Raw genomic sequence first — 14,494 nt, forward strand, 5'->3', positions numbered from 1 at the left:
GTGGCATGAATGGTCATGGTCCCCCGCTCTTGCCACTTCACTCACACACAATGCTCTTCTTCGGAGGCCCCACAATGAGTCTTCCCACCCCAATATGAAGCACTGAGTGCCGGAACAGACTCCTTCCTCCTGCAGGTGGCCTCTGGGCAGCCTTGGGCCACACCCAGATCTGGGGGGAACCTGAGAAAGACAGCTGCCAGGAAGAGTGGGGGCCAATTCACTCCATCTTTCTCCTTTGATATCTACCATTTGCCTTCAGATACAGTGTCTAAGAATAAAACTGTCATTCTCACATGGAAAGTCACAAGCCCACCACTGATCCTAGGTGTGGCTCTCTGAGGTGGGCAAAAAAAGTGTAAGATGAAAGGAGAAATGAGGTCCTCTTCAGGGACTGAGCATCATTGTGGGTACCTGGGCCTCTACCAAGGAGGAAGGAAGAGTGCTTTGTGCATCACAAGGTGGGGAAAGAGAACCTCAAACCTCAACAGTGTGACAGGAGAATCACCACTCACTTCCCTGTCCATCTGCCAGTGCAAGAGGGGCTTGTTTGATTCTGAAGGCTTTTGCAAGTAAACAAGTCAAGGGAGTTCTTTTAAGTCACTGTGAATGTAAACAGAGCCAAATTAGGGTTTCCGTTTTCTTTTGGAGCATAAATCTTCTGAGAAACATGGATTTTAAGAGGAGCTGATTTTCAAACGCTTATTTTCCTCAAAGAAACAGGAACAAATAGACTGCTTGATTTTGAAATGTCATTCGTTTGCTCCAGTAACAACTGTCCCACTGAAAGAAGGAAGGTTGTCCTAGAAATCCTTAATCTGTACATTGTAGTTTCCATTGCTGGAGGTTGACTGCAAAGTTTCGAGATCAGGAGCACCAGTGTTATCTGAGCCCACATTGCCCACACGTAGCATAATGTTAGCTCCTTCGTGAATGGGGATGAGAAAGGTCGTGGCCAACTTGCTGGGGTCACACTGTGTAGACATCTTCTTTGGTACCTGGACAGAGCAGCTTTCTGTCATCCTCTCCATCTACCTGTGCAACCCTTCCCCTCTTTCCCACCCACCAAACTCTGTCGGTCCTTTTCAGCTTCATACTTTAGATCACGTAGATTTTGATTGCGGTTATAAACACATGTCACAACGCATCTACCCTCTTGACGAATTTCCAAGTGTATGGCACATTACTGTCAACTCAATGTGCATGGTTTTGCACCAGGTCTCTAGATTCTTCTATCTGGCACGACTCAATCTCCACAAGCATGGAACAGCAACACACTGCCTCCTCCCTAAACTCTTGGAACCACCCTTCTGCTCTCTGCTTCCATGACTATTTTACATTCCTCATGTAAATGCAATCAGACAGTAGTGGTTTCTTGGTGATTGGCTTCTTTCACTCACATTAGTGTCCCTGATGACATTCATGGGTCCACAATGACAGGTATTCCTCCTCCTCTAAAAGCTAAGTAAGTTGGATATTGTATGGATATACCAATTTGTCCTTGAAATTCATCTGTAAGTGAACCCTGGGCTATTTTCCATACCCTGGGTACTGTGCATAATGCTGCAAAGATGGGACTGCAGGTGTATCTTCAACATAATGATTTAAATTCCTTTGGCTGGACACCCAGATGTGCGAGTGCTGGATCTATGGGAGCTCCTTTGACAACTGTTTGAGGACACTCAACACACGTTTCCAGGGTAGTTGCACCATTCTGCATTCCACTAATAGCATACAAAGACTCAAATTTTCTGCATCCTTCCAACATTGGTTTTGGGTTTCAATTTCTGGATTGGGTCCTTGCTACCCTAACAGATGAAGTGATAGCTCATCAGCCTTTGGATTTACGTTGCCCCCATGGTGCGTTAGGTTGAGCATCTTTTCAGATGTCTGTTGGCCAGTGATTTGTTTCCTTTGCAGCAAAGTCTATTCAAGTCTTTTCCGTAATCTCTAATTTGGTTAAATGCCGTTCATATTTTCTTTTCCATTTTGTAAATGAACACATTTTCTGATAGAAGGATTGCAAATATTGTCTCCAATATGTAGGCTGCCTTTTCATTCCGTTAGTTGTTTCAGGAGACTATGCTTTTTCTAATGTGTAGTCTTTTTTTTTTTTTTTTTTTTAAAGATTTTATTTATTTATTTGAGAGAGAATGAGAGAGAGCACATGAGAGGGGGGAGGGTCAGAGGGAGAAGCAGACTCCCTGCCGAGCAGGGAGCCCGATGCGGGACTCGATCCAGGGACTCCAGGATCATGACCTGAGCCGAAGGCAGTCGCTTAACCAACTGAGCCACCCAGGCGCCCCTCTAATGTGTAGTCTTGTCAAGGATCATTGTGTCATGAATGAGTGCATTTATTTGGGGGCTCTCTATTTTGCTCCAATGTGTCCCTGCCTATTTTTATGCCAGCACCATGCCTTTTGCTTGGTGTAGGTATAGATAGTATTTTAAAGTCAGCATCTACATGCTGGCTAACTGAACATAATAATAATAATTTAAAAAAAAAAGTCAGCATCGATGGAGCCACCACCTCGTTCTTCATTCTCTAGAATGTTCTGGCTTTTTGTGTTCCTTTGTGGTTCCATATATATTTTAGCAGTTTTTCTATTTCTATAAAATGACATTGTGATTTGGGTAGGTGTTGCATTGAATGTGTACACCCTTTCTTCTAGGAACTTAGTGTTCCCCTTACTCTCTTACTGTCCCAAGGCCTCCAATAGGCCTGGCAGGTGTGCGTGAGCCCAGGGACTACCCACATATAATGGTCATATCAGGCCAGCAATTCATGCGAGAGAAATAAGCAGGGGAGCAGGGGTTTTGTCTAGCTCACTGGTGGCTACTAGTGCTGTGCTATCCAAGGAGCCTGTCTACAATCCATTTGACACAGTTATTCGTTAACTCAATGAAGTATACTAAAATAATAAAATAAAATCAAACATCCAATGGCTCACTCACAGTAGCCACATGTCAAGTGTCCCATTCCTGTTGGAATTTCAGATTCTGACATTTGGAGGGGAGAGCTGTAACGGGTATGTGGAACGGACACTCTGAGGTGATTCCTGCAGCATCTTGCTCTCATTAGAAGGTTTGAAACTGTGATCCCTGGCTTGTTGAATGGCTCTGAGTCCACCAGCCCCACGAACATCTGACAACATACCAGAAAGGTCGGGCAGATGCTGCATGACCCGTAGACAGCTCAACTAAAGTGGTATGAATGGCTGAGTCTCTCCCTCTAATAACAGGAATGTTCCTCTTTCAGCTACAGATTTGCGTGTGGAGACCATACACGACTCCAGCAGTGAGGAGGAAGCACTCAGCGAACAGTACTCAGGTAGGGAACAGTGGGAGAAGGCCCCTGGGAACGTGGGGTTGCACCTGCCACTCCGGAGAATGAAGAAGGTGGATAAGAAATCAGAAAGGAAAGGGAAACACTGGCGACAGGGATGATTTGTTCATTTCATCTTTTCTGACTGAGAAGAAGAGAAATTGTGTCCGTGGGTGTTTAGTGTATGCTGGGTTTGGAATCATCACTCCTTGGAGGGCTATTTTCATGATCTTTCCCATAAAACCTGCACTTCCCTCCCTCTGCCGCTGCCGAATGTCAAAGTTTGGTTTCTTTGGTCACTGCCTCTCGGGGATTGTGCACGAGAGCTTCTGTACTTTTCTTGTCATTGACCTACAATGCACATGACTCGGCGGCCACAACAACCCTCTCCCACACACGAGCACCAGGACACTAAGTGCTAGTGAGAGCCAGGAGCGGGAAGAGAGGTAAACTCTCTTGCTCGTAACGTCCAGGACCTGCACCAAACCTTCCTGGTTCTGTCCTGGTGGCTGTACCTTAAAGAGGACACCCAGAGCCGGAGAAGATAAAGAACATTTCCGCTGGCGGCACTACATAGGCTGCCGTGGCCCTTAGCTTCCGCCAGCCTTCACAGCCCACCTGCGGCTGACCTGGGCACGTGCCTCCAGGGGAGAGAGGCCCCTGTGCAGCTGCCCGGGAGACCCTCGCTGGCGGAACGGGGGTCCAAGAGGCCTGTATGAAGGTGCGGCTGGGCCTGCGGCACCCACTCGCTGTCACGGCCCCGCTGACCTGTCACCAGGTGTCATCTAGGCATAGGACAGAGCCTCTGGGCAGCAGGGCCAGGGAGTCACTGCTCCTCTCCCAATCCCCCTCCCCAGGCTCACAGCACTGGCCATGCCACAGGCCCTCCCTGTGGGAAGGGAAAGGAGCATCCTTAGGAGAGGAGGAGGAAGGGGAGCAGGGAGGGAGAGGAGCAAGCAGGGAGGAGGGCAAAGTCCTGCACAGACAGTCATGGGGACAGTGAGTGCCTACAGCAGGGACACGATGACACAGACTTCATTCCTGGTCAAGGAGAGAACCAGAGGTGGGAAAAGCAGGTGGGAGCTCAGAGACCCACTTCCACCCTGTGCAGAGAAAGGCACCAAGGCCAGGGAGGACTCAGAGCCGAGGACCCATCAAACTGAGGTCAGAGCCCAGCATCCCGAGAGCAACAGGCCATAGGCTGTCACCTCCACTAACTCTCCTTTGTCCTCTCCCACAGCGCCCCCAGCATCACCACTGCTCTCCGCACGCAAAGAGGACTCCATGGATGAAGAGGATTCCGATGGAAGGAGTAACACTGTGCCTGTAATTCATTTCCTCCTGCAGCTCTTGTCCCTCCTCTCTCTGCCGTATATGAGCACCTCTTCCTAGCTCCTCCTCATTCCCTGGTTTGACGAGGCCCACCCTGGAGGACCTGGTCTCCTGCAGGCACTGAGGCTTTGCATCTGCAGTGCTCATGAAATCACTCCGCAGCCCTCCCCAGCCCTTTCTTAGCATCACCCTGACCCCTCACCACTGCTTCTGGGAAGCAGCCCTGAACAGCTGAGCAGGGAGCTGGGCTGGAAGTCCGCAGGGCAGAGCTCACCCTGCTGGGGGGGCCTGGGGATGGGAGGCCGGGCCTGGGACACCCACTTGGGTGTTTCCTCCCTGGGAAGATGGTTATGCCTGATTCTGCTCTTCCTTGCAGCCCTCAAGATGCTTCCCTTCGACAGAATTGTGAGACAAAATAAGGGAAGCCGTCTCTCAATCAGAAGAGAAGGACTTATGAATGGGGTGAGTTTGGCAGGAAATGGGGAAGGCACACATGCACACATGTTCTCCATCGCTTCCCTGACTCACTTGTTGGCCCCTCAGGAAACCACACAAAACCTGGGAGGCTGCCCTAGCACATGAGCACAAAGAGGAGACAAGAGGAAGGTCCTAGTCCCTGCAGGCTCTAGGATGCCCCGAGCACATCCCGCGGGGAACCTGACCCTGATCCGTACAGCTTCCTGTGCTGGTCGGGCTATATCCTCCAGCAGCTGCTGACCCTGGAGGGAGGGCAATGGGTACCTGTAGGGACCGGAGCCCAGAAGGTGTATGCACTGTGCTCTTCTGGAAAAGGGCCCCGGGAGTTCTTGATCCCCACTCCGCAGGACCCAGGCCTGCCCTCCCAACCTGCAAAACTCAGCAGAGAGCTTCCTTCAGAACATCACTAATTGGGATGAGATAGTGGTGGGGTGGGCCAATCGCCACTTCACGCATCTGAGGAACGAGTGAACAAGACCGGCCCCTGGGCTAATGTGAGCAGAACAGCTCACCTCGCCCAGCGGTGCATCCCTGTGGGCACAGAGTAGGCCCTGGTATCAAGCTGATACATGTAGGACTGCCACTCACGTGGGAGCTGCCCCACTCCTTGGGTCCCCTCAGCCTCCAAGAAGCCTTGTGGGAGGTAGGGGGTCACCTCCTGGCACCGTTTCTCCATGTGAGTTTGAGGTTCTATTGATTCTGTTCAGTCTGTAGGCAAGACCATCAGGGGAAGCACACCCTGTCTGCTCTCAACTCACCCATGCCCTGCGCACAGTGTGTGGACTGTGCAAAGTCACTTCACATGTGGGTCAGGAGCATGGAGTCTCTGCCACGCCACCTGCAACACGCACGTGTGCAAAGCCTCCTCCACAGAGAAGGGCATGTTGAGGGCTCTCGGAGAGGCTGGGGAAGGGACAGCCAAGCAGGAGCAGGACCCGGCAGTCACAGAGGAGGGTGGTCAGGCCCAGTGACGCTGGGAATGTAGCCTTCATTCAGCCCCAGGGGGCCCATGGAAGCTTCACTTTCTTCATGCCACACGGGTCCTGCAGGAAACCCTGCACCCCAAGGCCTCAGAACACACGTCCAACAATAAACCGTAGGCCTCTTGTAAGAGCTGCCCCAAACCACATGCCACTCGCGATCTCATACCACTGGACCTGCTGTTTCCCACAACTGCACAGCAGGACAGTCTGAGCACGACCCAGATGCTCCAGATGCTCCAGAGGTCCACAGAGAAAGGGAACCAGGAATGACTTCCAGCTCCATCTGCAGCTTGAGAAGAAACACACCTGGAGGAACTGCTCCCCTGCACCTGACCTTTGCAGGCCACAAAGACTTTTGTGTGTCCAACCAGAAGACGGCACTGGGACCCCTGGGGAAAAAACAAGGAGACTGTCTGAGTCGGCCACCACACGCAGAGCTGGGTTTCCAGTCACAGCTGATGACTGACACTCTGAGGAGGCGGCAACGCTCTGGGCCTTCAACAGTGCATTGTCTGGTCAGAATGGGCCCACCTGGGACTGTGCGGCTCAGCAGCCTTCCAGTCTTTTCCCCCGTCGGCTGCAGGGGCTGCTGCCCTCCCACTGTCTGTCCAGTCCCCAGCAACAATGCAGAGCCTAAGGGATGCAGGAAGAAGCAGGACTGCCCGGGTCCCGTGGCCACCCTGGATTCTACTGGATGGGCAGCAGCCATCCCAGCCATCTTCCCCTGCCGCACAGTCCCTGAAATGCCCCTGTCGCTTCCACGCACAGGTCTGTGACCGATGCTGGGCGAAACACTGGCAGTGGCACCACAGAACAAGCCCACCTCAGCCTGTGTGTGTTTCTGGAGGAGCGATAGGTTTAGGGAGGAGAGCCTGCCCCAGATCTGAGCTCTACCTCTGGAGCACTCAGACACCACAGCAGAGACGTTGGAGCCCCAAGCATCATCCTGCAACTTGGGGAAAACCTGGGCCTGAATTACTGGGGTGCTACATATCTATGACTTACAGAAATGGGGTAAAATATTCATTTGTAAGCAAATGAAAGCATTTAACTTTTCTCTCTCCTTGAACCCTCAAACTCAAAAGGTCTCAGTAAGTAGTCTTTCTTCCACAGCGATAGTAAGCATTTGCATAAGCTCATTAGGAATCTGTTCTTCTTGTAAGAGGACATTGTGGAAACATCGGTTCTTTTACCAAGGTTTTGACTGGAATGTCCTATTTGAGAGAGGCATGCACAGACTCAGATCTGACCAAACAGCTTTAAGGAACTAAGGTTGTCTTTAGGAAACCTGGAGCCTTTAATAAAGGCCTTTGGGAATGATGGCCTCATACCTTGCTTATAGAGTTCCCAGCAGCCTCACCAGGTGAGTCAAGAATGTCACTTCCTGGCAGGTGCAGGAACCTCGGGATATATTGGGGACCTCGGCAAGAGGAATCTGCCCAAATCTACAGGTATTGCAGGCATGTCTGAGGGCAAGCCCTTGGCTTGGCTTCTGGCCTGGAGAGACGACTCAAAGTTCAACCTAGAGATTCCTTAGAAAAGTTCCAGCAAAGCAGATTCTAAAAGGTCTGCACGATCAATCACTACTCTTGCTGAGCTGATGTAAATCATTAGGCCAAGTTTGTTAAAACTGCAATTGTTTTTCAAATAAATGACTCCTGATTTGGCTATCTCTGGAAACGAGGGTTATTTTAGAGAGAAAACTTATGTTTCAATAACCCACCTTTGTGGACGTTAAATTCTAACTCTGGTTGTCTTTAAATATTTGTTGTTTACCTAAGCTAGGCAACTTGAGGGAAACTTCAGAAAAATTACCACAGTAGCTCATGTATAGGCAATCTCCTTGCTTGCTATTCTGTGGGGATAATAACAGGACCCCAGGGGCATAGGGTTATTTGAACAACTGGAAAATCGGGTTCATTCCCCAACGACTGTATAACTCAACTAGGACCTTGACCCAGTCTATGTGGCTGGGATGATGAAATCATTCCCTAAAAGCCAGAGCACACCCCACTCCATAGGGTTAATTGTGGACTTATGGAGATAATGGATGACCCCACTTTCATTAAGATTGGGCTGGATGATGCACTTGGGGATGGCCTTATCTCTGGACTAGTTTTCTCCCACTTGCCAGTGATGCCTTGTAATTATCATACTAAGGCTGGACCTCAAACAAAAAGTGCTTCTTCATGGTTTCACCCCTCATAGTCATACTGATCCTAGAAGCCACCCCTATTGAGGTACAATTGCGAACAGAGGCTTTAGCTAAGCATACAACAGCCCTCCTGGTAAAAGGAGCCTCAACGTCCACTTCGGGACCATCCCTGACTGGAATGACTTCGCGTCAGGCCCAGAGTGTCATACAGACCAAAGCACACCAACACATGATAGGAGGCCGACTTATTAAGTACCAGGTTATGCTTATAGATATGCCCAAAATAATACCTAAAACCTGTCCAACTTTAAACCCAGCTACCCTTATGTCTGGACCTGACCATTATACTTCTGCAGAGTATAACTGTTCAGAGGTTATTGGATCGACCAGATTTATGATGCCCCTAGGAGAATGCAGAGGACAGTTGGTTTACCAATGGCAATAGTTTCATGGAAAGGGGGTAAGAAAAACTGGCTATGCTCTAATCAGTCTAACTCAGACTGCTGAGGCCAAAGCCCTGTCCGCAAACACGTCTGCCCCCAAAGCAGAATTAAGAGTGCCCACCCATTCACTGCAATTGGCAAAAGCCTTAAAAGTATTTATACTGACTCCAAATGTGCCTTCCTAGCCCTATATGCCCATGGAGCAATTTAAAGAAAAGGGGATGATGATCAAGCCATGAGTCCCCAATCAAATACGGGCCTGAAATGATTGCACGTTCAAAGAAGGGCCCTCCAAAACCGAGTAGCCCTTGAAATCCTGACTGCAGTTCAAGGAAGCCCCGTATTAGATGGCTGGCTCCTGGCTGAGACCCAGTGGCTATGCAGCTCTAACCTGTGGCCACGGCTTCCCCCAGGCTGGATAGGCCACTGTACTCTTGGGTTTTGCCTGGATGCATGGGCGCATTATGAAAACCATCACCAACCCAGCCAACCTTCCAAATTTAAAGCAACCTTGGACACATTCTGTGTTCCATTGTTATGGCCACCTAGCATCCATCTCTGTTCCTTCTTTGGGACTGCAGGGTGTGGTGTGGCATGTGGAAGCCCTTAAGAAGTACACAGTCAAGGCCCTGGATATACCCAAAACAGTATTTCTCTAGTAAATACTGAAATGACTCAAATGCGTAAAGCAGTTCTACACAACAGAAATGGATTAGATGTTTTACCTGCTGCACAAGGTGGAACATGTGCTATTACAAAGACAGAATGCTGGGTGTCCATTCCAGATTATCACAAAAAGATTTCTGGGTTTCTGACAGACATGAATGCTCAAATTGGTGCTTTAAAGGATCCCTCTCTTTCCTTTAAAGATTGGCTACACTCTTGGACTGGGGGAGGATTCTCATCCACTATCAAGAGACTCTTAATTTGGCTTCCCTTTCTTTCGGTTATTCCAATCATGTTTTGTTGTTTTCTCCAGTGTCTCTCCACTTGGTGCCCACAATCCTTCACAGCAATAACTTCCAGACGACAGATGGCCCCTTCCACTCAGGAAGAGCCACACAAATGGTCTCCCCTCGACTCAGCCTTTCGCAACTCCTACATATAGAGGCCCCCAACTGACCAACAGTGACCCATAGGTTGGGACATCTCTACGCCCCTCTTCAGGAGGAAGAAGTTACAGACGATGAGACCTTCCACCTTCAACAACCTTCAAGATATAAGGGTCAAAACTGTTCACCAGAAGCTGGCACCGAACACCGCCCCGCCCCCCCATGTGATATGTGTGACAATCCTCAGCACTCCTGGCTGTCCCTGTGCTGTAATAAAATCACCTTTTTGCAACCAACGTCTCAAGAACTCTTTCTTGACTGTCGGCCTCAAACCCTAACGTCTTTTTCTACATCAGTCCTCACCTCTTGTAAGGCCCATGTGGAAACACCCCTGCAATACTGTCACATTTCTTTCAACACATTCGTCTCTGACCACCTAACCTGTGGCTCATTCCGTAGCCTCGGAGAACAGGAGATTTCTGTTAGTCTTGGTGGGAAACTGTGACATGGCACCTCTTTCAGTCCCTCGCTTTTGTTGATTTTCCCCATCTTAATCTCCCCAGCATCCCATCCTCATGTACTTTTTCTCACATTTTAACTTGTCAATAGGTTCTAATCACCAATGTCCTATAACGTGTTTCTGCTCCTTGGTAGACAATTCCATTTCATTTCTTTGTGATCAAGGTCAAATTTTAACACTCTGATGTTTGCCTCGCAGCTTTCACAACATTTTCCTTCCCCTCATGCCTCTCTACCTCTTTCTCTTTTCCCTTTTTTTTTTAGGCACTTTTTTTGATTTTTATTTTTTATTATGCTCAGTTAGCCACTGTACAGTTTTTGATGTAGTGTTCCATGACTCATTAGTTACATTTTACACCCAATGCTCATCACAGCACGTGCCCTCCTCAATACCCATCACTTGGTGACGAACTCACATGAACTCATGTGGGGGGAAACACTAGAGCTGGATCGTAGTGGGAGAAGCTTCAGGTGGAGCTCCAGCCTGAGCTTACACCAAGAACTCGGGGTGCACCTCATCCCTGATGCAGTAGTGAAGGTGCAGGAACCCTCCTGGGACACCCTGGATCATCGCTGCCGCTGAAATCCAAGGAAATCAATGTGGGAATCCCATTACACGTGGAGCCAACATATCAAGGACCTGGGAGGACTCACGCAGAATAAAATCCTCTCAGTGGGATGAGGAAGGGAAAGTCCTCACTTATCCCATATTCCTTAGTGAACAAGGACATCCTCACACTGAGGAAACACCGATTCCAAAGCAAGGTAGAAAATCCTTCCCCTGACAGTCACATCAGAAAACTCTAACTGGGAACATACTTCACAAAGAATTTTTCTTTTTATTGTGCAATGGAGACAGGAGCTCAAACACTGGCAGTTGTACACTACAAATAGACACAATGGTGAAGTGTTCTGAGAATTACTGAATGTGACATTTAGGAACAGGTAACAAAGAAAGGAGGCCATCTCACTTCAATAGATCAGTACTTCCAAACATGTCAGCACTACTGAGTGGACGTGTGTCTGTCAAAACCATGAGCACTGTGCAGAGTAAGAATTCCAGACTCCTTCCTAAATGGAAGCCCAAATGAAGAAGAATAAAGAGAGCATGGACTGATGCCCGGTGATTCTGTCTATCAGAAGAGACACCAAATTCAAGACTCCACAACCAGGACAGAAGGGACCTCACCAGGTACTGTTAACCATTTCCTGTGACACCAAATTAGAGGGAATAAACCAATGGATCCATGTTTCTCACTTTAAAAAAGGCACCTTCACCTTGAATGGACTTCAACTCCTATGACTGACACCAAGCTCCTCCTAGGATGACATTCACCTTCAACCCAGGATGAGAAGCAGACAGCAACTGAGTAGAAAGCTAACCCCATGATTCAGGACCAGGCCTGTTCTTGTTCTCATTATTCTTTTTAACTCTAGTAACTTAGATTTTCTTAAGTCTGATGGTTCATCTCCACCTCCTCTCCTATGACACCCTCATAAAATTTCATGGTTACCTGCTCATCATACTGATCTTACACCCAATAGCACCATAATTACCTACTCTAAAGACAATTTAAACCAAATGTTTAGGACGTGATGGAATGACTCCAATGTGCCTTTACCTTCTGGCTGCTGCCTATTTTTGGGGTATATTTATTATAGGGGACCTATGTTAGGAAGAACATTCCAAGAAATATGAGATCCAAATCTTGCCCATCACATTCATCCTGTCTTTCAAATAATTGAGATGATACTTTATTGCACAAGATTCCGGCATATTATGGACAACCATTTGCAGCACCTTGTCCTAATACCAAAATATTCCATGAATACACAAGCCGTGCTTTTGTGGATAGCATGGATTGGGACAAAATAAACAAAAGCACTGGAAATCTGTAAGAAAAATTCCCTGTTAGGGATCCCTTTGTGGGCACAACCTGCCCCAGATACTAATTTGACTCTAAGACCAGGAAGGTTATGGGAAGCCATTCGGCATACACAAACCAAATTGTATTTAGGAGGGCAGCTCCCAGGCCCAGGAAACCTGTCCATTGCCTCACCTGGTTGGGAAACTTTTGGTACCCAGCCACAGAGCAGGAGCAGGAGGTGGAGTGGGCCGGGCAGGAAGCTCAGAGAGGGTTCCAGTCCCTGCTCCACTATTGTGAGCTCCCCCTCAAGGCTTCCCCATAACAGCCTCAGCACGCCTGCCCCTTATCTCACGTGAGTGGCCTCCTGGAGACTTCTGGTACCAAGCTACTGAACAGGTTTGGGAAGACTCATGGGCACTGCAGTGCCCAGAAAGAAGTGTCTGGTAGGAAGATGCACTCAGGGGATCTGGGTTCTCTGATCCTGGCAACCTGTGCTCCCCTGCATGCTACCTGGGAGCACCCCTTTGTCTGCAGTCTACAACCCTGCAAAGCCCAGGGCAGGCTTGCAAGGTGCTTCTCCTGGGTGTCCCAGTGGAAGCTTCTCTTTTCTGGCCATCAAGCCAGTGCCAGAAGCCAGGTGGGCAGGGCAGTGGCCTAGAAGCAAGAGGCTTGTGGGGAACGTGGGCTCAGCTCTGTCGGGGTCCTCTGCTCCCGCATGCCAGGGCCCATTGGGGCTCAGCCTGCAACCCTGCAATGCCTGGAGCCTCCTTAGGGTACCTCACCTGAGTGGCCCCAGGGAACCTCTGGAGCCTGGCCACCTAACAGGTTCACATGTGGACCTGGAGGCAAGCTGAGCATGGTTCCATTTGTCACTCTCTTCTAACCCGTCTTGTGCAAGCACCTCCTCAGCGCGTATCTGGGAGTGCCCTCCGCCAGCCTGTCCTAGTGGCCCTGGGGTAACTTGTGGTGTCCTTCCATCCAGGGGGTACAGGATCACATGTGGACAGGGGGAGGTGGTGGGAAGGAGGTGGGGTGGGGGGAAGGAGGAGAGTGGTGGGGCAGTCGTGCTCAGCTCTATAAGCATCCTCTACTCCCCTCAACCCTGCCTTCCCCCAGGCCATGTACCCCTTGTGGCCAAACCATGCAAACCTGCAAGCCTGGGGCCATGCCTATTCCATGACTCACCTGGTAACCCCAGGGTAATTGGTGGTGCCCAGCCATCCAACTGGGTGGTGGTGGCAATCAGGTGGCTGGCAGGGTAGGTGGGCTCAGCGAGGTAAGGGTCCTCTACTCTCCCCCACCGCCATGAGTGCCCCCTTGCACCTGCCATGTGCACGTGTCACTCCCCCAGGGGGAAGATCTTCATGATCCCAGATCCCAGCTCACCTCCTCCTGCTCAGGAGCAGCAGAAACTTAGGGGTCAGCGTGATAATGATTCTAAAGCTTCCAAACAGAGCCACTACATTGTGACTCAGAACAGTGGAGAGGGAACATCCAGGTGTTCGAGCCTGATTCTCCAGATCTAGGTGTGTTGACAGAACCTCTGATGAGAGGCTGATCATCATGGCTGTAGAGTGGCGTACAACAAAATGTCACATGGAGCTCCCGTTCCATGGGGACAAGTGATAACTTATACCCTCCACCTCTGCCCTGGACTTTTTCACCTCTCCCCTGTCCCTGCCTGGGACCAACACCAGCTTAGAATACGCCTTCTAGTGTCACATATCCACTAAAATCAGAGGACTTTAATCTTTGGACTTGTTTAAGTTTAAAAGGTCAATGGAAAATCTCAGTTTGGAGGTACTGGTCTCCCAAGGCAAAAATAGTTACTTGGTTTTCAGAAACAAAATGGCTCTCACATTTACTGGGTTGGAATGACAAGAAGGGCAACAATGCAGGATGTGTGACCTGGGAAAACCAGGTGGCCCTCTGCCCATCCATCTACATTTCCTGTGGTGCCATGCTGGGCTTTATTGAGAATTCCCTGACCTCTGAAATCTTAGCGATGCATATTTTCTCTTTTCCTCCTGAGATTAGAGCTTTGCTCAGCTCCTGAATATCCAGGGACTGGTGGTGTCTCCCCACTGAGCAGATGTGAACAATCCCTTATAAAGGAAGGTACACAAATGGCTGATAAGCTGGGATGTGCCCACCTGAGATGGTGACAAAATAATCGCCCTCCCCAAACACAGTTTTGGTCACATCACACTCTAACACTAAAACTTTTAGTGCATCCCATTTAGTGACAAAACAGTACGGTCACTTGGTCATAGCTCCGGGGTCACCTCCAGCCTGCCTATCCAGGCTAACTCTCAGCAGAGCCCCCCACCCTCCCTCTGCTTG

General features: G+C 49.4%; 1 long non-coding RNA gene across 2 annotated transcripts; it reads left to right on the forward strand.

The window, feature by feature from the left end:
• Positions 1 to 3,255: 3,255 nt before the first annotated feature.
• LOC118550679 (uncharacterized) lies at positions 3,256 to 10,000 on the forward strand. 2 transcript variants are annotated; one of them, XR_013443175.1, is made up of 4 exons: positions 3,256 to 3,328; positions 4,563 to 4,648; positions 5,031 to 5,116; positions 9,692 to 10,000. It is a non-coding gene; the product is annotated as an uncharacterized LOC118550679 (long non-coding RNA). The 2 variants fall into 2 exon arrangements; XR_013443176.1 differs by lacking the exon at positions 9,692 to 10,000 and adding an exon at positions 5,839 to 6,277.
• Positions 10,001 to 14,494: the final 4,494 nt, after the last annotated feature.

The sequence above is a fragment of the Halichoerus grypus genome, chromosome 13, assembly GCF_964656455.1.
Source record: "Halichoerus grypus chromosome 13, mHalGry1.hap1.1, whole genome shotgun sequence".
Taxonomy (NCBI): Eukaryota; Metazoa; Chordata; class Mammalia; order Carnivora; family Phocidae; genus Halichoerus; species Halichoerus grypus.